This window comes from Phocoena sinus, chromosome 9 (assembly GCF_008692025.1).
Source record: "Phocoena sinus isolate mPhoSin1 chromosome 9, mPhoSin1.pri, whole genome shotgun sequence".
Classification (NCBI taxonomy): Eukaryota; Metazoa; Chordata; class Mammalia; order Artiodactyla; family Phocoenidae; genus Phocoena; species Phocoena sinus.
The window spans coordinates 79995784-80018694 of record NC_045771.1 but is presented as its reverse complement, the minus strand read 5'-3'; the positions used below and the strand labels follow the sequence as shown (position 1 = coordinate 80018694).

The following is a 22911-nucleotide window of genomic DNA, read 5'->3' as shown; positions in this document are numbered from 1 at the left end:
ATACATATTTTAAGCATCCATGATCTATAGTTAAACTAGTTAGAATTTAAAACATTAATCCAATAAACTGTTCAGGATTTCAAACTTAGATCAATGTACCAATACATACATACAACGTACAACACATACATATGCAATACACATACAGGATTATGTAAAATATTTCAGTGATATAAAATAGACATAATGGCCAAAAACCATGCATCTCACAGTATTTGATAAGATTTGATGAGAGATAAATCATTTTTAATTTAAAAATAACATATTTTTCCATAGAAGAGGACAAAACAAAGTACCTGGTTATAATGAGGCTGTCCTTCAACTGGAGCGGCTATTTGAATTCTCCTGGAAGCAGACGCTGAGATGGAGTGAGCCTGCAAACAAATTGTTCATTAGGGAATGCCACTGAGATTAACCTGTGTCAGGGAGGGTAAGCAAGCAGGATTGGGAAGAGATGGAATTCATGCTGGAAGGTTGACTTCTGTCAACCTTACAAGTTGCTCTGGGGCCAAGGTGGCCCATTAGAGTGGTCCAAAATTAGGCAGAAATAGCAGGTCTTGATATTCCTGTATCTACCTGTCATTGGATGTCAGCCATGGGGGAACTGGAGCCGTTGGAAGAGTAAGAAGGTGCAGCTGGGGAATCATTCCCTAAAGAGGCTGGAAGCTAAAGTCTGGGATAACAAGCCCTTCTTTGAAGGGAGATCTGGGAAGTGCTTGGCTATGTTGATCACAGCTAAATTTTATGGAGAATTTATGTGAACCGCTAGTTAAGTGAGGACTCTAGAACTGTTAAATGTAGTTAGGAACAAAGTACATTTTGTAAACCAAGTAGAATTATTTCAATGTAATGGTTCAAATAAAGATTAAAATATGGATGTTTAAAGCATATTGTGTAAAGTATAGGTCAGGGGCTACCCTGGTGGCACAGTGGTTGAGAGTCTGCCTGCCAATGCAGGGGACACGGGTTCGAGCCCTGGTCTGGGAGGATCCCACATGCCGTGGAGTAACTGGGCCCGTGAGCCACAACTACTGAGCCTGTGCGTCTGGAGCCTGTGCTCCACAACAAGAGAGGCCGTGACAGTGAGAGGCCTGCGCACCGCGAGGAAGAGTGGCCCCTGCTCAACGCAACTAGACAGAGCCCTCGCACAGAAACTAAGACCCAACACAGCCAAAAATAATTAATTAATTAAAAAAATATATATATATAGGTCAGAAATTGAGAGAAAGGTGCAAACTTACCTCGCGTGAGTGATGTTTTAAGTGGAACAAAGAAATAATTGCAATAATTTAACATTAATAAAGCTATTATGCTTTTTTATTTGATACATGCTTGCTCTAATTCTAAATGTTGACGTTAATGTCTTGAGCAGAGAACATTATGTTTTAACTATCAAGAGTTTCCAAATTATATAATAGCTAATTTACCTGAAGGTATTTACAAGAAGAAAGAAAAAACTAGATAGGGGGAAATAACTCTCAACCCTAAAACTAGAACTTCTCTGTTAATGTTCTCTGTCAAAAGATACTCCTTTGTCCTTTTTCCTCCTTCTTCCCACTTTACTTCTTGGAGTGTATTTTTACTTCATTTTATGTAATTGAGAGTGGAATAAAATCCTGAGGAGGAAATGATATGTTCACCAGTTCTGTAATTCAGCTTCAAAGAAATGAAAATTCTTTATTTAATAACATTCTTTCCTAACAAGTTCAAGAAAAGCCTTCCCCATGTCCTCAGTCTCTTCTACCAGAAGATGGCACTCTTGCTCCTTGCCAGGGAACCCGGAGACTTTGCACATCTTCAGGAGTATCAGTCACAGATCTCCCCTTGAAAGCTGTATAATAAAGCAGGCGCCTTCAGCCTGTTTATCTGAACCGACTGAGATTCTTTATGTGCAGGTGCAGCTAATCCTTTCAAGATGTAATGAAGCTCAATAAATCCTCTTTTGCAATATCGTCACTGGTCTTTGAGGCTGATTTCGCTTTTTGTGAGTAGGCAAGTGCAGAACGGCTCTGCATAATGCCGTATGTTTAAGCAATAAGGAGACTGCCCCATTGTCTCATGTCAGGCTGCCTGGGACACAATTTCCTTTATCCTGTTCTCAAAATTAGCTGACGAGAGCAAGTTCCCCAGGTGAGCACAAGTTCCCCAGATTTTTTTTTTCTGAAGTAGGTGACCAGAGAACCATGCCTTCACTAGCTGTTATTCTCAACAGTACGTGCTGGGAAATTCACTGGGGCACAACATATTATCTGCCTGTATTTCTACACTGTTTCTTATTAGTAGAACAAAGTACTTACCTGCTATTCATTTCCCTTTTAGTGACTGTATAAATACTGAAGCTATACACTGGAAACTTTCAGAGTTATTATAAATATTAGAATCACTAGCATTCAAGTTTATATACATATATACAGGTAAGTTGTTACAGCATTTCTTTCTTTATGTAATACAACATAACTCACCTTTTGGATTGGATATCCAGTAACCATCACTCCAAGTTAGCATTCTTTTGGTCGTTTCTTAGGAAAGCTCAAATTCTCAGGTGCAGTTAATTAGAAATACTACTGCTGCTTGACTCTTCCTGTGAGAAATAGGACACATAATAAAGAAACGGGACTTCTCTAAGTTCTTATCTCGAGCATATTACAGCAGCATCATCTGATAAGCTATGGGTCTTAGCCCTGCACTCTTCAGAAAACCAGTAGCTGCTAATGAGAGTGGATGAAAAGCAAATGCAGAAGCAGCCTGCTACTCGTGACAGTTGTTCAGTGTTGTGATCTTTCTCCTTTCATATTCTCCAGCTTTCCTACTGCCATTTCACTGATACTAAAACATGCTACCAGTGACCGGCAAAGAGCTAGATCTAGAAACGACATGTTGTTCGTATCCCAAGTTATCCCTCGCTGTGACCATATGCTAGTTGTCAAAGGGTTAACTGAAAAAAATACATTCTCTCCACAGCAATCAGAAGGATATTTTAAAAATCCTCAATCAGATTGAGTCCATTTTCTGCTTATTTTAAGATTTCCCAACATTTTCAAATTGCACTTGAAATTAAAATCTATATAAATCCTTACGTTACATGCCTTTTGATTTCCTCTCTAACCTGGTCTCCTACCTTTCTGCCCTCGGCCCATGGAACTCTAGCTGCACTGGCCTGATTTTGGTTTCTGGAAGGCAGCACACTTTTTACGGCCTTAGAATCTTTGCTGTGGCCATGTCTTCTATCTTGAGCATTATTACTATCATTTGTTGGTGGTTTGCTCTCTATTCTCATTTCAATCCCAGAATCCATGTCATTCATTGACTTTCCGTCCCACCGTTGTCTTTTTAATTCTACATCTACAGCGGATCACTGCTGTATTAGTTTCCTGCAGCGACCACAACAAATCACCACAAACCAGGTGTTACGTTCTGAAGACTGGAGGTTGAAACGATGGTGCTGGAGGGGCTGTGCTCCCTATGAGGCTGTGTGTGTGGGGGGGAGTTACTTCCTCTCCTCTTCCAGCTTCTGGTGGCTCCTGGCATTCCTTGCCTTGTGGAAGCACAACTCCCAATCTCGGCCTCCCGCCATCTTCACGTGGCTTTCTTCTCTGTGTGCCTCTCTGTATCCTCTCCTCTTTTTATAAGGACACCAGTTATTTGATTTAGGGCCCAATCCAAACAGTATGACCTGTGCAAAAGCCCTGTCTTCAAATGAGGTCACACTCTGAGTTTCTGGGTAGACATGGATTTTGCTGTGGGAGGGTACTGTTTAACCCACTGTACTCACTTTGATATTTTTATTGATCTATGTATTAATTTCTTTATTATCTTCTTCATCCCACCTACCACTAGAATGCCATCTCCCTGAGACAAGAAACGCTGTCTATACATTTATGTGTCATACTGACACAAAAGAGGAATTCAGTCAATCCTTATTTCTAACAAATGAACGAGAAAGTGCTTCCAATAATTACAGCTGAGGCCCTCAAACATTTGAGGCACATGACTAATTCCTTTTGTTCTGATTCCATGCTAAATGAAAATCTTCCTCTGCATGCTTTTCTATCTCATTCACAACTATATTTCTTGTTGAAAATTAATCAATTGTCCATTTTCTTTCCGAATTGCATTTGGTAGTCTGGAGACAGCATCTTTGAGTACACTGGATCTTGAAATCTGGCAGGTCACGTTTCTGAGCATGTAAGGACCAGACACTGGACCTTGTTGAATACAAGCAGGTAATTCTACTTTATGCGGCCTTTATTTGGTTAATCTCTAGGAAATCCCTGGGAGATACCCTAACTCAACACAGCCTCCCTTTATTCAAACCTCTCTCTCCCCCAATAACAGTCAGTGGTAACAGAGGAAAACTAGCAGAGGATAAAGATAATATCATAAATCCTAAAAGGATCTTTGAATATCATAATAGGCATCATAGATGCAATCTCTCTTTTAACTCTATGAAGGTGCATATGTGTTTTAAATTCCTGTTATGGCTGCCCTATCACAAAAGATTTCATCTTTAGCTGCACATTAATATCACTTGGGGAACTTTAAAAAAAAAAGACCTAACCCCCAGGTAGCACCTTGGACCAAGTACATCATAATATCTGACCCTCAGATATTGAGGTCTCAACACATTTTAAAGCGATTCCAATGCAGCAGTGGTTGATAATCACTGCTCTATCTGATCTTCTTTCTCTGGTTTAAGTTCCCATGATTGTTGTTTCTCTTTCCTGTGGCTGGTTCTCCTAAGGTGTCTTGTGATCTCTGAAAATGGTCTTATCTGTAGTTCAGCTTCCCTTTCAGGTGTTTGGCTCTTTTAGTTTATGAAGTCTGTCTGAGGGTAGAACACTCAAACTACAACTGGCTCTTTTACTACTCACTTTTCAGTGATTCTGGTAGAAGGGCCAGATTAACCTTATATAGAGGTGTTTCTGTCCTTTTATTTTGGGCTTCCCCCCCCCCCCCCCAGTTTTTCTCTAGCATTGCCAGCTGCCTAGCTCCTTGTCTTTTGTATCCAACCTACAAGTCCACCTTGAGATAAACACTAATGCTACAGCTTATCTTGGTGGAGAGGGATGTGTCATATGCGATGGCAGAGGGACAGGAAATGTGCTTGAGCTGGCAGATAGACTATCTCCTTGGTGGTACCCTAATTTATCATACTACAGTTGTTTCAGCTCCCTCCCACTCCAGGCATCCACCATGGAATTTCTGTGGCTTTGCTCCTGTCAGGTTTTAAAAATCATACTCTTCCAAAAGTTTATTGAGCTCACATTCTTCTATTTGATCAAAATTTGTCTCCTTTCAGTCTGTCAGGAATAACTCACTTTTGATCTTCTGAAACTTTCCTTATTTCTGAGTATGGTTCTACATTTGTGCAATTAAAAACATATATATATATGCAGTTCTAGGGTGCAATGTGAGGGAAGATTATAGTGTGTGGTCACTATGCTTTTTTGTCCAGTGCTGTGGTATATTACATTACATACACTTGATACTGTATCTATACAAACACCACATTTCTCATTCATACTCAGAGATGGCACTGCTGATTATAATATACTTGATAAGAAAATTTAACATGTTTCTAGTAGTACGTGAACTACAAATCAATCAGTTAAACATCTACTGAGTACTTTCTATTATATGTTTGGAACTAAGCTAGAAGCTGTGGATATAAAGATCAATAGAGGATTTTTCCCTCTCACAAAGCTCAACATCTGGCTAAGATGCCAGTCAGATAAAAATATAGAGTATATCTCTATATAGATATATAATATAATGAGTGCTAGAATAGAAGTACATCAGGAAGTTTTTCTGAAGATAAGAAAAAGATTAAATAAAATAAATAATATGACCTACGCCTTTAAAGAATCAAGATTCAATACTTGCCTTTGCTTTGTGTTCATTGTCAGTTTCCTCTGTGTTCCTCATCTGAGTTCAGGGACTCTCTTACTGGGAGGATAGTGGTGCTTTGGTTAAGCGTTTGTGTTTGAGTCTCTTGGCTTCTTATGGTATGGTTATCTGAGCACACAAGGCCTTTATGCTGGTTTTTCATTCTTTACACAACTGCTGTTGACTTCATCTCTTTGTCTTGTGAGCTGTGTGAAATCTTGCTTAAAATATGTCCCTCTATCTTAGCTCAGTGTCAGACTACCCTGCCTGTTGCCTTTTGTTTTGCTGGAGACAAATCTGTGTGGCAGGTGCGTTTCTGAAGCAACTTTATTATATTTTTTTTCTGCCTGGGTTCACTATATTTGATTTTACAAACCATTCTGTTACTGGTATTCTTCATAAACACTTGGTCCAAAATAGCCTGAGTAAAGAATCCTAATTAGATAGAGCTAAAATGGGTTTTCCTGAGCCAGATCTTATTGAAGAAACCTGTTTGTGTTTTCTCATCTGTGGCATAGATTTCTAATGCTTCTATTGTTTATGAGAAGAAAAATACATTTTAAAAGATCGCTACAATTTAATTATATGAAAGCATTAAGTTGAAGTTCCCTTTTATATCTTTTAGATAATTTAGGGTATTCATTAGATAGTAAGATGGAAATTCTTCACGTAACATCATTGTAGATTGATGTGTTTTTTTTTTTTTTTTATGCGTTACGCGGGCCTCTCACTGCTGTGGCCTCTCCCGTTGCGGAGGACAGGCTCCGGACGCGCAGGCTCAGCGGCCATGGCCCACGGGCCCAGCCGCTCCGCGGCATGTGGGATCCTCCCAGACCGGGGCACGAACCCGTGTCCCCTGCATCGGCAGGCGGACTCCCAACCACTGCGCCACCAGGGAAGCCCCGATTGATGTGTTTTTAATGACATTTTACATCTTTCTAAAAATTGTATTTGATAATCTATAATACTTCTGAGATTATTTTCTGCATATTTTTGCACAAATATTTTAATATTCCTCCATTTTCCTGTTATATCATTTTTTTTGCTTTCAATAGACTGCATTAAAGGTAATAAAACCTTAAGGTAATAAAACGTATTGAATTAATTAGGAAGTACTGATAAAACTGAGAGATGGTTGAGGTATTGTGAATTGAAATTTATCCACATAGTTTAATTCCAGGTTTAGCTTTTGCCCGAGTATTTCAGATAGTCGATATTTTTGTTATGTAGCTGACTCCAGATGTATAACTGGGTAGCTTTCAGAGTTGAGTTACTTAGCGATGAATAAGAAGACAATATCTTTTAAATAAAACAAGCTTTAAATACTTTGGAGAAAAATTCACTATATTTAAAACATAATTTTGTTGTATCCTAATGGGAAAGTCTTATTTTAAAAAAGTTTGATTTTACTCTTTTTAAATTTACTCCTCAGTTTTAAAATATTAGGTGCTATAATAATATGTAATTAAGATTAATAGTCTTCTCATTTCGAAAGTAGAGGAATTAAAGTTCTTTTATAAATGTACTTCTCATTTGAAACCACAGTCATTTGGAGAATTCATACGATATCAGCTTTGTCAATTAACAAAGAATTTAGGGAATCAATTCAAATAAGAAAATATAATATTCAATTCCACTGGGATTTCAGAGTTAAGAGACAGCGGCAGAAAAGAACTGTTGTTAAGAAAATGTTCCTGCATAAGTAGATTATCCACATTTCTCCATGTTAATCTATCCCATGTATTCATTGGATTTTATATTACTTCCTTTCCCCTATCCAACCAGGTTTTATTCTCTATAGCTCATGAGAAAGTTCAGAAAGAAAAGCATACTTTCTCATGGTATGTTTTCTAACAAGTAAGGCTTTAGAGGCTAAAGAAATATTTCTGGGATGTAGGTTTAATTATTCAGCATTTGCTAGTGCACTTATTTATTTGTTTATTTTGGCTCTCCATTAGTGAAGGATTATAATTTTGTGATTTATGGCACCTTCTTACCTTTTAATAAAAATAGGTGAATTTACTGCATGAACTAAGTTCGTGTATGGAATCTACACATGTCAAACACCTTGACTCTATTCATGTAATTAGAACCTCAAATAGTATTAGTTAAGTTCTATCAACTGACACTGATTGAAACTATCATAGATTTATCATGTGTCATTCCCCCCACCCCGAGTTTTTTAATTTGAAGAAGGACAGATGTCGAGATCCATACTGAGTGGTGCCACTTCCCACCTGATTCTATGTTCATGGCACAAAATACGCAAGTGAAAGCTCTTATATGGTTGGACAACAGGAATCCATTTAAATGGAAGGATTTTAAGGGTCAGTTAGCTGAGAATTTCTATCATGATAACTTATGGAGAAGTTTGTTTCGTATTAAAGGATTTCTGTGTGGTATTCCAGTTTAACATATTCACACATTTTCTGGCACGTTAGAAACACTCAACATTTGTTGAATTAATGAACTATGGTGTACATTATAATCAAAACTTAATTATTAACAATGATAAAAGGGAGGGGACATCGTGCAAATAGTGCACTATCAAATAATAGAATCAGTTTTGGTACTTGTAACACATTTTTATTCTCCAAGTTACATCTGCCCTTCTGAGTACTTTTGCCTCTTCAGTTTGTATATTAAAGCCACATGGAAAAGACTAACTTCTAGCTACAGCTGTGGAACTGCCTGCTTAACCATTATGGCTTTCACATATACACTGACCTATTCCCCATGTTACAAAGCTATTGCCATCACTAGTCAAGCTGATTCAAATTATTAGCTGAAATCTCTTTAACTCCTTCATATCTTTTGTTTTCAATTGTAAATTGTCAAGTACCATTCTTGAAGGGGAAGAAGGAATAAGATGTCTTTATTTCCATTCTTTATGATGTATTTAGGTCCAGCCAACCCCACTTATCTAACCACCTACCAGAACATCTCTAACTCCTTGCCTTCATTTTCCATACATTTATAATATACTGTGCATAATTTTGTGAACTGATACTTTCCACCATTTACTATATGCAAGATACCGTGACTCACATATTAAATACATTTTTAAAAATCTTATGGAAACCCAGTAGAACTCTATTGTTATTCCCATTTAGCAAGGATAAGTAGCTTGCTAGTAAATAACAAAGCCACACTATATCTTTCATTTAGCAAATAGTTACTAAACACTTACTATGTTCAAAATACTTTGCTTGGTGCTAAAGAAAACTGTGAGCTACTAGATACTAAAGATCTACTTGTTTAATGTTTCTTTGTCTGTTTCGCAAACTGAAATGTAAGAGCCTTTAGTATAGCAATTTTGTCTTTTTTTTACCTCTAAATATTCAGCACCTAGGACCATGCCTGGCATACATTAGTGCTCATCAAATAGTTACTGAATGAATGAATGAATGAATGAAAGAAATATGTTTTCTTGGAGTGGTGATAAGTGAATCAGGGGCATAGAAGCAGACATCATGTGCAGAAGCCATTCCTTCCCCAGGAATGCCAGCCCAATCCCAAAAGAAGAGAGAATAATTACTTTACAATCTCCTTTCCATGCTCATTATCTAATTTCATCACTTGGGTTTTTCAGAAAGACTAGACTAACTTGAGATTCCTTCAAATTTTCCCAAAATGCTAGAGGTGGAAGGCAAAAATCTCACAATGAGAGGGTTTTGCAACTGCATAACATTTGGGAATTACTGCACTATGGTCTCTAAGAAGCTTTTACTTCATGTAAGGAAACCACACAGGAGTGGGTCTCCAGGGAAGATGGCAGGTGCAGGTTGGCTAAAATCATGGAACTTTTGTTAAGTTTCTATGCTCATCTGGACTCATGTAATGTTACATTCTTCAAGATAATGACACATTGAAATGTCTTTGATTTGAAAAACAAAATGTCAAAAACAAAAGTTGCCAAGAAATTCAGACTGAGACATTTTATCATGTGAAAATGGCCTTTGCAGAATCCCTGGATACTCATATCCTGAGAGGCCTTTTCTTGAAAAGTTGACAGCCTGTTAGTGCCTGTTGGTGCTTTCCCCCAGCATGAACCCATTCTCAAGACTGAACTCTTCCTAAGTATGTTTTTAAAAGTGAACACACTTAGCTAAATATAAATTGTGTGTAACATCAGTTATGTGAAGGAAATGAGTAATCTAAACGCCTAGGATCTTTCTACATAAAAACAAAACAATTATTAAGGAGGGATTAATAGGTATGAAGTCATAGTGGGCAAGTTGAAAAAGTAGAAAGTTACCAAGCTGAAATATTTATTCCTCAAATTTCAGAAATATGTACACAAAAACATTTTATATGGGTAAATTTGTACAAATATTTAAATTACTGTGGAGAAATACTTATGTTAACTTCATACACCATAGAGACAGTGATAATTAGTATGAAAAGCAATCTATAATGAGACATGAACTCTAACATCAAAGCCTTCCACTATTTGTCCATTTCTCTGTATAATGGGGTTAAGAATGCTGAATCTCCCTGAGAGACGGAAGTTGTTCCAGAATTAGTTCTGAGATTCTTTTTTTAACAATGTGATCTATGAATTGCGGTAGTATGTAAATAAATTGTTTTCTTAACATGTTTGTAGCTTTCTATTATATATTTCAGTACCGACTCTTATCTAAATTATAGGTTGTAACCCCCCCAGAAGTCAGATTTATATCTCAAGTCTATCACATAATAAAGACTTGATAAATATTTTTCAGGTGAATAAATAAGATACTTCAATCTTTTCTGGTCTTTCTGAGTGCAGTGTCAACTCTTACATAATGTAATATTATGAGTTTTTACGTATTGTAAGCTTGTGATAGATATCTGTCATATGCATTTGTTTCGGATTAATAGAGCTCAAAGGTAACATAATCAGAGTATGGTCATGGTATGAATGTATTATAGAAGACAGGATTTTTTTAAAAAGTGGGCTCGGATTATAACCATAATCCAAGAGCCTCAGTATCCACAATTATGAGCAAAAATAAAGAGGTCTCTCATGGAAAGAGAAAGCGGAAGTAAAGTGAACTTTGTAGGCAGGCAGAAGAGGCAGTAATCTGGATGAGATTTGGGGCAGAGCCTTCCTGCACCTCAAATACTTCCCTTTTAATATTTAATATTGTCACTTAGATTTTTGTAATTCCCTCACATATAGCATTTATCTTATGTTACTATGTACAACCTGGGAGGTTGAGTCACATTTTCAAATCTTTCTGGAACAGCCCTAGGATATTTATTTGTAGCATATCCTAAGGTGCTTACTTGGTTTACCTTCTTTCCTCTGTAATCAATGGAAGGAGTTTGAAGAAAGATTTGGAGGCCTCCTTTTACCTTCTCCTCTAAAAACTACACTTCTAGAAGTGAGGGAGAAGAGTTGCATTTGAGTTTGTCACAAACCTTCATCTTGCCTGAAATGTGTTTGGGTTTAAATTAAAACTCTTTTAAAAGAGATTATTGAGGAAATTTTTTTTAAAGTCTGGGTAGGTGTATTTCTTCTATTGTTCAATTCTATGAAACATACCAGGAACTAGTATATGTCAGCAGTAGCAAGATCGGGGTACTAGAGGATTGGGGATGGCACCAGTGAGTGGCACCAGGGACTGTTGTGGTTTCCCAGGGCGAGTGTCTGGGGCTGGATGTGTGAGTATCCACAAAGATGAGCTCAAAGGAGTTCAGGTAATAGTTTCATAGTCAGCTTGGGCTGAGTGCAGATGTGTACAGTAGAGGCTTGGAGCTGGGTTGGATGTAGAAGAGCGGAACGCACTGAAGATGGGTTGCAGCAGGGGCACCAGTCACAGCTTGATGGACAAGGCTTTATAGGAGGAACCTATGACTGTGAGGTGCTGTATCTCATTCTATTTTTCCAAATGAATTGCCTGTAAATTTGGTGATAAGGGTGGGGCTGTTGAATTTCTCCTCACTGAAGTGTACACTCCTAGTGAAAGTGGAGCTATAACCTATTCTATTAGCTAATGGCGGATAAAATGCAAAGATGGGGAAAGTGGATAGGTGCTTGAGACCTAAACACTGTAGATTCCCAACAAGCAATTTAAGCTTTGAAAAAAAGAGTTCTACAAGTTACCTCCTTTAAAATTTGAATAAATAGAGAGAGGGTTATTAGTCAGTTTGGATATGTTTGAACTGACACACACACACACTATCACTCACACACACACACACACACACACACAAGCACATACACACAGCTCTTTAGAACCTAGATAAAACAACCCAAGACTTGAGAATCTGTATTTCCAGCTAGACAAGCAACTCCCTGAATCAATCCCTTAATCATGTCGTTTCTCAGATTAACCCAAATTCTAAAATTATCTTCCTGTAGCTTCACTGTAAATTTCCTTTTGAGAATTTAGATTTCCTAAAGGAAAGAAGGTTAAGTTAGCTCCCTATCCACCTTCTTTTCCACTTCTCTTCCTACTTCCACTTTCTGGTATCTCCTCTGACCTCTCACCCACATGTAGCTCTTGCTTTTGCTTGGGGAGATACCTTTTTTCTCTGAAAGTGGTCAGAGTCCTCTAACCTTGTCCTATGTGGTCCTCTCTTCAGCCCCAAAGTGGAAAGGATAATGAGCCTCCTGGAAAGTGTAGTTCTTCTAATTTGCCAATACTTCCGACTGATTAAAACCTTGACCACTTTACATAACATTTATACGTTATAAGCTACTGGCCACTATTCTATGGTGAACAGCAGCGGAACTGACCAATAAAAAACATGGACTGTTCACTGTACCTGGCCAAGGAAACAACTCCTAAAGGTTCAAGGAAACCGTCACAAATGTAACTTAGGACAACACATTTGCCAAAGTGACCTGAGACTGGAGTAGGTTATTAGCTATCAATGGAGATTTGGGGTTTTAAGTTCTTTAACACTGGGTTTTGGCTAATGACATATCTGTTGAATGCTATATGAGATTTTATCCAAGGGTTACCCTTTTGTGCTAAACATATAACCTGCTATTAAGTCATATCAAGAAGCTGATACTCAGCGGTACAAAATGCAACGCTTATGTTTCATGACTCTGGGACTGTAAACTAGCACCTCTTTGGTAGTGACTGCATTTTGTCCTTACAACTGTTCAAAAACTGCTTTGGAAACATTCCTGTACCTCAAATTGCCCCCAGGCTCCCATTCCCATTGCTCCCGATTTATCCTTTTTTACCCAACAAAAATCTAGAAGTCTGTGTTACACATTAGCAAATCAGCAGTGTTTTATGATGATTTACAGAGAGCTTAAGAGAAAACTGCACTTTTTAAACTCCATGACCGGAAACTCCCTTGAGCTTTAATTTAAAGTCCCCACTTCCTGAAATCTCACTGACATAAAACATCTAATACTTCAGTACTAAATTTTTTTTTGGAAGTGATTTTTAATAGGCTCACACACTGCTGCTAATCAATAAACTATTTTCATAGAAAAAACAGCATGGAGACTTTCTCTTAAGGACAGACATTCTTTCCTTAAGAATGTATAGATCTGTGACAATAGGTAGTCCAACAAGAAGTTCAAGGGCTGCTTTAAACAGATAGTATCTGCTGCTTTGACATGCAACAGTGAATGCAACATAAATAATATAATTCTCTCACAATCCTACTAGAATTTGCCAGGAAAGATTATCGGGGTGAATTCAACCTTACAAAAACCATTTGTGATTGTACAACTAACGGTAGAGATCGATAATTTTTGCTGGCAGTGAACTGGCAAAGTTGCTGAAACCTTTGTAAGTATCATCTGGTACTTAAACAATGCACACATGGATTTTATTTATGATGCTTTTCAATAACCCTGAACTTTGGGATCAGTTGGTTGTAGTGTAAAAGGCAGTAGTAGACCACCCAAGATGAAGTGAAAAATAAATCTTGGAAATATATGGCATGTACACATACGTACACTGTTAAAGCTGGTTATACTTTTAAGTATTAGCTCTACACACAATACTGGGATTTAATGGCACCAAAATATTCTACGGAAATAGCCTTTGATCACTATTTTGCTAAATTGCATATTTAATTTTAAGAAGTCTTTCTGTTGGTAATCTGAGTAGTTCTATTTATAGGAAGTATTTAAGTTACTGTATCTTCTTCATAGAATTTAAATACTATAAGATTAATGGGAAAAAATGGTTGAGAAATTCAAGAAGTCACTCACACTGCTGCCAAATTTCAGGAAGCCTAATGCTGAAATATTCCAGGAAAATCTGTACCTTCGTTATCCTAGGGAATCTAAAGGAAATGAGATGACGATATTATCTATAAAGTATACACTCTCATTGCATTACACTCCCTCTCCTAAGAATGTTACTCAAAAACTAGATAAAACTATTTATACAGCTGAAGTTTTGCAAACTATTTTTTAACCAAAAAACAAAAAAAAACACAAAAAACCCCAAACTAAACAAACACAGGGAGCAACACTTTTAAAAATCTGAAGAGTAGAAATAGCTTCCAAGTAAGATTCTCGCGCCTCCAATCTAGCCTCTACCACTGATAGGTAAATATTACTTAAAATACAACAAGTTTCTGTCAATTTCCATCACAGTTATTCTTGAAATATGTAACAGTTTCTCTGAATTAGTGGAATATGTAATTTTTACCTGATATCCCAGGGCTGAGACATCTTGGTGACTGGTCTCAGGCCCCTGGAGCCCATAGACCCTGGAAGCAGATGAGCCTTTGTAGGACAAAGACAGGATAACGCCTGTGTGGAGCCCCTGGGCCAGTGAAGTCTTGAGAAATCAGCCATGAAATACAGGAAAAGCGAGCTAAATGTGTGTGCCTGAAAGAGAATGAGATCCAAATCTATAGAAATGAGTCAGAGTACTGCTGATCAAACACCATCTGGGGATTGAGCTAAAATGCTAGTTCAGATTCAGTAGGTCTGGGGAGTGTCTTAGGTATCTGTAGTTTCATAAGCTCCCAGGTGATGCTAATGTTGGTAGCCCACACTTTCACCATGTGTTTTGAGTAGCTGGACTTAGTGAATGGTTGACCAAAGTAAACAAGTTCAGATGGATAGCACATAAGACTGGGATCCCCAGAAGAATAAAAAGAGAAAGTGGATAGGAACCCAAGCATTCACACTGTTAATAAAAGAGATGATACCGGTATTCCTGGACGCTTTTACTTCCTTTGAAGATCCATGCACTTTCTTCCCTTGCCTTCCCAGCTCCCATTCTCTCTTGCATCACACTCTCACAACATTTGAGATTTCTCCTCCTTATGCTCTTAAAATTTCTTATTTTGGAGCAGTATCTTCCCATCCCTTAATGTTATGTTAAATATGTTAAGTCATCATGTGGTCAATAAAAGAAAGCTGAGCATACAAGGTAAGTGGTGTTGTATTCAGTGCAAGGCATTTAAACATAGCAGGACTGATCAGATACTGAGAAACACAGAGCCTGGAGAGATGTCCAGAGAGTAGACCTAAATTTGAGGTATAAAAGAAACTCTAGACTTGAGGACACGGGGAGGGGGAAGGGTAAGCTGGGACGAAGTGAGAGAGTGGCATGGACATATATACACTACCAAATGTAAAACAGATAGCTAGTGGGGAGCAGCCGCATAGCACAAGGAGATAAGCTCGGTGCTTTGTAACCACCTAGAGGGGTGGGATAGGAAGGCTGGGAGGGAGACGCAAGAGGGAGCGGATATGGGGATATATGTACGCATATAGCTGATTCACTTTGTTGTACAGCAGAAACTAACACAACATTGTAAAGCAATTATACTCCAATAAAGATGTTAAAAATAAATAATAAAAATAAAATACTTGTTTGCAATTTATAACTCCAAAAATAAAAAAAAAGTCTAGTTTAGCTTTCTCTGAAAATCATCTTTAGTTCTACCATGAATATATATACTGCCCATTGAGTTTTGAACTTAATGCTCTTTTCATTTAGGGACAGTATAAAACACTTTTTTACAGTCCTTATTCTTTTCCCCATTCCAGCTTGTCTAATATATATAGTAGTCTTTTCTAGGGATCAGCCCAAATGTTCTCTTGAAGTTCATATGAATAGAATAATTCTACTTCAAAGCCTGCACTGTTATTTCATCTCTTTATGCTGCTTTTTATCAATTTCCAAGATAGAGTTGAAGGAGGACAGTGCTTCAAACAAAAAGCAACTCTTTAAGGAGAATTACCAAACAATTGAACCCAATCAGTGTCCACACTTTCGGAACTTTTATCGATTCCTATCAGACCTCGAGGCCCGTCAGATGTTTCTGAGAACTTCCTGTTAGTGAGCCTCTGGACCACGTCACAGCTTGGTCTTATTTTTGCCTAACAGTTCCGCTGTGGCTTTGCCTCCCACAGTACATGTGGTTTACTTCTTATGTTCATCCTTAGCTTGGCAGGGTTTCGAGGTCTCATGTCTCTTTTCATCTCTACTTTCTAAAGGGAGTAATTTTGCACAGATTATTATCTTTGGAGGTGCGAATGATGGTAGTGCTCTTTTTCATGTGTTCTTTAGAGACTATGAGTAAATGCCTGTTCTTGTATTTTAAATTATATCTTACTACAAGAAAAAAAATTTCTTCTATACAATGTATTTTCTAACTCTGATTCTATTTTTGAAAGTTCTTTATCAGCACATGTGATTGCTCAGACCACATCTCAAGGAGTTTTCATATATAAAGGCACACAATGCAGTATGGTTGATTTACTTGAGCCTACATAAAAAGAATTATTTTGTTTTCTGGAAGAGGGTTCATGAAATAATGTATAGAGAAATGTCTTCTTTCCAAGCTTGAAAATGCTAACTGTGGAAACCGTATAAAAAAAAAAATATATATATATATATATATATATATATATATATATATATATATACAAGTGATTACTTAGTACAGAACAATTGGGTTATTCACATATAGAATACATCTTTTGTGATGATGATGGCAGACAGACAGGAGCCCAAAAAATTGGGAATTAAAAGTTGACCTAGATGGAAACTAAGATAAATCTGTTGTATATTAATTTAATGAGGTTTTACAAGAGGATAAAAGTCAAACACATAAATTATTTATCTTTAATTGGGAATCCCCTAGAATACTTTTGAGAATTCTTATTCAAAAAGGCAAGTAGAAAACTGCTCAAATGAATAGTATAAATGAGAGAAATTATTGTTATTGTTACAATTATTACGTTAGAATGGAAGAGGGAGAAACTGTAAGTACAAGAAACCAAGACAAGAAGTGGAGGGATGAATGACTAGAGAGGGTGGCAGTAGACATAATCAAGAGCATTTTTTTATTCTTTCATTTAACAAGGAAGAGCGTAATTTTTTTTTATCATTGTCAGGACAGAAATAGAGAAAAGTGAATAAATGTCAGTGTTAGCAGTAAGTGTTATATATCAATGTTAATTATTACCCCAACTCTATGAATAAGCTCTCTATCATCTCTTTTATACTGATGAATAAAACTGAGGTATTATCTATTTTATAGATAGGAGCACTGAGGCCTAGGGAAGTATTGATTTAAAAAAAAAAAAAAAGTCCAAAGACACCCACCAAGTAAAGGAGAAGACCTGGCCTCTAAAGCCCCTTGATTGTCTATCTTGCCTTATGAAAAATGCGTTCCCTGCTTCCTTGGTCAACTCAGATCCTGTCCCCTCCTTCATCTTCTAAAGCTTTTGGACATCATAATCTTTCTTTGTTTCTGTACAGCTTGGTATCTTAAATAATATTTACATTAACTACTTATCTTTCTAGAAACACAAGTAATCAGGGATTGTACTTGGGTTAGAACTCTATTTCTATAGCTTTTGGTTGTGTGAATTGGGTAATTATAATAGTTATCTAACCACTCTGAGCCAGAGTTTCTTTATTGATTAAATAGGGATAAAATATAGGATTTGTGGAGCTGTTGTGTTAATGATATAAAGCAATACAAATAAAGCACTTAGTAAAGAAAACAGTATGTTATAAACACTTAATATCATTATTGCTAGTACTACTGTATCTATGATGACTACTACTTTTAATATTAGTTATTTCTGATGCTGTAAAATATTCACCAGGTAATAAATTTAATCTGCTTCCTGAACCAAATACAGTAAAATTTCAACAAACATACACTTAGAATCAAAAGTAATGCAAAGAAAAGGAGCAATGTTTCTGAAATTGGTAGATGCCAACAATGTAACATAGAGGTACCATCTTTAGTCAGTATCTAAATTCAAGTAGAATTTATTAAATCGTATGTGGAGATCTGTATTAATTTGTTGACATTTACCAGCAATTCAGATCATTGCATACAAAATATTTGAGGACTTAATAAAATTCATTCTTTTTTAGAAATTCAAAGGTGCAAACCCCCTAAAAATTGACATGCAGTAAACAAATCCTAAAGTGGAAAAGATGTTTGATTTTTGACACAAAACTGTCTAAAAAAGTGTAAGCCACTCTGGACTTAGTGATTAACAAAACAGTCAAAACATTAAGAACTGGGCTACACAAATAACATGGATTTTAAAAAACTGTATTTACCTGAGATCTAATTCTTCAGTGAGGTTTACAAAGAGGGGATAGAAGTTGAATCTTCAAAATTACCCAAACTGTGATGACTTGAACACATTTATGAAAACTTTTGCTTAGGTACTGTATAAATAAACACTGTGTCTACAAGTATAATGTTTAGATTAAGGGAAATAAAATACATTCTTTTTGTTATAGGAGAAAAAACTTGACAGTATAATATAACGGTGGGGTGGATTTGACGGATTCAAGATGTGACTTTTTTTTTAACTTTTTTTTTTTGTTTGAAAAAAAAGGAGTCTTTTCCTGTCAAGTATGTGTGCTAACTTCACCTGCATCATTGTTTAACTGTGAAGTACTCCATCTAGGGCATCCACTGAACAAATACAGGCTTCCTATTTCAATGCTATCTTTGGTGAAGTCTTTTTTGTGAGGTTCCTTGCTAATTAGCTAGGCAATGTTGGACCCTGTGACCTAGCAGTCTAGTACTAGATGGGTAAGTTAATGCTGAAGGTAGGTGACATATAAGAGAAAGAGAGGGGCCAACCTGATGAAGCTATCTTCTCTCAGCCATTCATCTGTGGAATTCCAAATTTCAGCTGACCTGTGGTCACTTGAACTAGCAAAGAGATTATGGCATAAAGATTAATTTGAAGGTGATCATGGGAACACAGGCCAGTGCTATGACTCCAGCTGAGTAAAGACAAAAGAGGTCAACGTTAAGAGGGAAGATAGGGAGAGGGAAGGGTGGGTAGGGAGTATAAAGAAGCAGAGTGAATGACACCATGTGCCAGTGATGAGAATATGAGCTACAAATAGAGGACAATAAGCCAAAATCCAGTAAAATCCAAACAAATTGCACCATTTTGACTCATAATAGTGGAACATTTTACTTTCATGAATTCCATGCTCTTTCCATTTGGAATACTTGTTCTCAAAATAAAAGCATTTTTTCATACCTTTCTTTCAATCCCCTTATTCCTTCTGCCCAGACTGACTTCTTTTACTTCTTCTGGGCAAACCTGTCTTATATTTCGTTTCATAGCTTGTGTCACTTCTTTTCTGAAGCTTTCCATGATCTCTCTCACCAAATTAATTCTTCCCTCCTCTTTGATCCCATAGCACTTAAAAAAAAACCAAAAATCTGAAGTATATTTGACTTACAATATTGTGTTAGTTTCAGGTGTACAGCAAAGTGATTCAGTTTTACATATATATTTCAGATTCTTTTCCATTATTGGTTATCACAAGATGTTGAATATAATTCTTTGTGTTATACAGAAAATCCTTGTTGCTTATCAATTTTATATATAGTAGTGTCTATCTGTTAATTCCATATTCCTAATTTATCCCTCTTCCCCCCTCCATTTCCCCTTTGGTAACCATAAGTTTGTTTTTGAAGTCTGTGAGTCTGTTTCTGTTTTGTAAATAAATTCATTTGTATTATTTTGAGATTCCACATATAAGTAGTATAATATTTGTCTTTTCTCGTTTGATTTACTTCACTTAGTATGATAACCTCTATGTCCATTCATGTTGCTGCAAATGACATTTCATTCTTTGTTATGGCTGAGTAATATTCCATTGTGTGTGTGTGTGTATGCCATATCTTCTGAAACCAATCGTCTGTTGATGGGCACGAGTTATTTCCATGTCTTGGCTATTGTAAATAGTGCTGCTATGAACATTGGGGTGCATGTACCTTTTCGAATTAGAGTTTTCATCTTTTCTGGATATATGCCCAGAAGTGGGATTACTGGATTATATAGTAACTCTATTTTTAGTTTTGTAAAGAACCTCCATACTGTTCTCCATAGTGGCTGCACCAATTTACATTCCCACCAACAGTGTAGGAGGACTCCCTTTTCGCCATACACATTCCAGCATTTATTATTTGTAGACATTTTGATGATGGCCATTCTGACCCATGTGAGGTGATACCTCATTGTTGTTTTGATTTGTATTTCTCTAATAATTAGCGACATTGAGCATCTTTTCATGTGCCTATTGACCATCTCTATGTCTTCTTTGGAGAAATATCTACTTAGGTCTTCTGCCCATTTATTTATTTATTTATTTTTTGCGATACGTGGGCCTCTCACTGTTGTGGCCTTTCCCGTTGCGGAGCACAGGCTCCAGACACGCAGGCTCAGCAGCCATGGCTCACGGGCCCAGCCGTTCCGTGGCATGTGGAATCTTCCCGGACCGGGACACGAACCTGTGTCCCCTGCATCGGCAGGTGGACTCTCAACCACTGTGCCACCAGGGAAGCCCCTCTGCCCATTTTTTGATTGGGTTGTTTGTTCTTCCGATATTGAGTTCTATGAGCTGTTCGTATGTTTTGGCTATTAACCCCTTGTTAGTCACATTGTTTGCAAATATTTTTTTCCATTCCATAGGTTTTTTCATTTTGTTGATGATTTCCTTTGCTGTGCAAAAGCTATTAAGTTTGATTAGGTCCTGCCTGTTTATTTTTGCTTTTGCCTTGGGAGACTGATCTAAGAAAATATTGCTATAATTTATATCAGAGAATGTTTTGCTTATGTTCTCTTCTAGGAGTTTTATGGTGTCATGTCTTATATTTAGGTCTTTAAACCATTTTGAGTTTATTTCTGTATACAGTGTGAGGGAGTGTTCTAAAAAAGGAAATAAAAGGTGTGCAAATTGGAAAGGAAGAGGTAAAACTGTCGTTATATGCAGATGACATGATACTCTATACAGAAAACCTTAAACACCACACACAAAAACTATTAGAATAAATGAATTTAGCAAGGTAGCAGGATACAAGATTAATATACAGAAATCTGTTGCATTTCTTTACACTAACAATTAATATGAGAAAGAAAAAGTAAAACAATCCCATTTAAAATTCAGGTCAGAAAATAAAATTCCTAGGAATAAACCTAACCAAGGAGCTGAAAGATCTATATGCTGAGAACTATAAAACATTGATAATGGAGACCGACGATGATTCAGAGAAATGGAGAGATAGCCCATGCTCTTGGATTGGAAGATTAATATTGTTAAAATGGCCATACTACCTTAAGAATCTACAGATTTAATGTGATCCCTATCAAATTACCCATTACATTTTTCACGGAACTGGAACAAATAATCCTAAAACTTATATGGAACCACAAAAGACCCAGAATTGCAAAAGCAATCCTGAGGAAAACAAACAAAGCCGGAGGCATAACCCTCTCAGACTTCAGACAGCACTACAAAGCTACAGTAATCAGAACAGCATGGTATTGGCACAAAAACAGACATGCAGATCAATGGAACAGAATAGAGCACCCAGGAATAAATCCACAAACCTATGATCAATTAATCTTCAAAAAAGGAGGAAAGAATATACAATGGAGAAGACAGTCTCTTCAGCAAATGGTGTTGGGAAAGCTGGCCAGCCCCAGAGCACTTTTATTATGAGTTTGCATTTGGCACTCATCACAGTGTAACCTGATTCTTTCCTGCAACAATATAAAAAGATCCTTCCCTGTGTCAGTCATCATGCTAGGCACTGAGGGCAGAGATAAATTAGATACAAACCCTGCCCTCAAGGAGCTCACAGTCTAGAAAAGGTGACAGGGCTGTAAACAAAGAAGTTAAACTCTTGTGATAAGTGTGGCAATAAAAATTATATACAAGGCACAGATTTAGTGCAGAGAAGATGGTTAGTTCAATGTAGGAATGGGAGGATCTAGAAAGCTTGGCCAGATAAGATGATGGTAAGTCAAATTACAATCTGTTTTATTTTATTGGGAGCTCTTGAGGACAAGGGTTATGCCACATTCATGTAAGCATCCTCATCACCTACCAGTGCCTAGCACATAGCAGATAGACAAGACCTATCAGTAGAATTTAATAGAAAGGGTAGGAATCTGGTTCTCAAGAACAAAACGTCTAAAAGCCCAAGTAGGAGAGCTCTGGAGTTGGTGAGCATGTTCACACGCTGGGAGCATGGTGCATCCCAATTTCACAGAGTCAGAAGTTCCCCTGCTCGGGACCCTTCCTGATCTCTCCCTGTGTACTTCTTTATTATCAGCTGGGTCTTGGTGCTCCAGCTGGGTGTCAGGTCTGTGCTTCTGAGGTGGGAGACATTGGTCCACCAGAGACTTCCCAGCTCCAGGTAACATCAAATGGCGAAAGCTCTCAAAGAGATGTCCATCTCAATGCTAAGACCTAGCTCCACTCAACGACCAGAAAGTTACAGTGCGGGACGCCCTATGCCAAACAACTAGCAAGACAGGAACACAACCCCACCCATTGGCAGAGAGGCTGCCTAAAATCATAATAAGTTCACAGACACTCCAAAACACACAACCAGATGTGGTCCTGCCCATTAGAAAGACAAGATACAGCCTCATCCATGAGAAAACAGGCACCACTCCCCTCCACCAGGAAGCCTACACAACCCACTGAACCAACCTTACCCTCTGGGGGCAGACACCAAAAACAAGAGGAACTATGAACCTGCAACCTGCGAAAAGGAGACCCCAAACACAGTAAGTTAAGCAAAATG

The 22911-nt window shown here is 37.4% G+C and overlaps 1 long non-coding RNA gene across 1 annotated transcript; it reads right to left on the bottom strand.

Moving 5' to 3' along the window:
- Positions 1 to 311: 311 nt before the first annotated feature.
- LOC116759485 lies at positions 312 to 19554 on the bottom strand. Its single transcript, XR_004351456.1, has 4 exons — positions 18937 to 19554; positions 14505 to 14686; positions 2463 to 2581; positions 312 to 374 (listed from the first exon to the last, which is right to left on the bottom strand). It is a non-coding gene; the product is annotated as an uncharacterized LOC116759485 (long non-coding RNA).
- Positions 19555 to 22911: the final 3357 nt, after the last annotated feature.